Source organism: Corvus brachyrhynchos, unplaced genomic scaffold, assembly GCF_000691975.1.
Source record: "Corvus brachyrhynchos isolate BGI_N302 unplaced genomic scaffold, ASM69197v1 scaffold62, whole genome shotgun sequence".
In the NCBI taxonomy this organism is placed as follows: Eukaryota; Metazoa; Chordata; class Aves; order Passeriformes; family Corvidae; genus Corvus; species Corvus brachyrhynchos.
Window position 1 is genome coordinate 1,297,465 of NW_008236629.1, and position 1,676 is coordinate 1,299,140.

The window sequence follows — 1,676 nt, forward strand, 5'->3', positions numbered from 1 at the left end:
CGATGCGAACGCACCGTGACAGCCCTCGGTACCCCAGAGCACCAGACCCCAGTGTCCCAGCTCTCGGGACTCGGTACTGAGCGCTTTATGCATCGTTAATGTGACAGAACACTGAAAACCCGACACTAAATTAGTGATGACAGAGGAATTATAGATTGCATAAAGTGTGTTCTTTCAACCTTTTCATCTTTGGCTTTTTTCTCCTCTATGATAAAGATATTATTAGATTGTCACGTATTCAGTCATACCCTCTTCCCAAAGGAGATTTCAACATCATGTCCTGAACAGCTGTTGTGTTTGTGCCTTACCTTTTTTTTACCCCTAAAATGAGTTAAACCCTAACTGTTTTTCCCCCTTCACCAAGACTGCAGCAGTCTCTGACAATCAGACCATTAATTTGAGTGGGCTTCAAATTACTCCCTAAGCATTTTTATGGACACCAAAGTAATCTACAAATCAAACTTTCCACCCGCCTTTTTTTTCTTGAGTAGAAGTTAGGCTCAGCTGACCCAAAGCCAAACAAAAACTCTGATCAAATACCTCCCTGCTAGGGGATAGTACTGGAAAGTAAAATGTGATGTGCATCAGAAATCTGCACCTGGCACACAATTCCCAGCACAGGCTCTGGTGTGTAGCCATGAAATACTCAACATAAAGATTCATAACCAAATCCTTTCCCTTGGAGCTCTTTTCATTCCTAGTCATGCTTCTCCATTGCTTTGCTGAGTATTTAGCACAACTTGCCACATCTTACAAAGAGAAATGCAAACAGATAATGCCCATATATCCAGGCTTCACTCTTCAAAATGCAAAAGCTACAAGTTGGGTAAATGCCTCTAAGGGAAATGACCCCATAAATGAAAAATTTCCTTCTTCTTCCTTCAATGTAACAGAGTACTTTCAATTTCTAGGACAGACAGCTCCACTAATAGACCTGAAAACGACTTTTGTCATGCTGCTTTTATTGACCTTGCTGTCGGACAGGAGCAAAGAAAAAGCAATTCTCTGCATGGAACATTATTTCCTATATATGGTCTTTTGGAGCTACAGCAGTGTGGTTAAGAATAAAAATTAAAATACAAACCCCAAGCCAAATCCCGTGTATATGTATTCTCAAATGTGAAAGTTACACCCACACTGGAAAGACTATTATTATTTTAAGTTTTGGACACAATCCAGCATTCATTTCAGCTTCTGGTCAAGCTCAGCTCTGTTATCCTAATAGTTATTTAATAAACAGTATGAGCAGTTTACATGCAGATAATTTAAAAGTCATTTACATTCTAGCATTTCCTGAGTCCCCAAGTGACACAAGATCTCTGTGTTACACATGAACAAAGAGCAGCAATGAACTCTTGACAGTTTACACTCTGGAGGCTGAAATCATGGTTAAGATTTGAGGAAGAAATAACTGTGGCCAGAGAATTTAACACAGAAATTAAAGTTTGCCAACATCTCCAAAGAAATCCAAGAACTGAGCTCACATCCCCAACCTCTGCATGTCTTCTGAACCTTTAGACAATCTTTCTTTGCTACAAAGTGTCAATCATTACATTTAAAAAAACATGTATCTCATACAACAAAACATCACGAAACTCCATGATTTTGAATTTGAAATTTGTATTTTCAATGATTTTCAGACACAGGCTGGATTACATAATGTGGTGGCTTAAAAT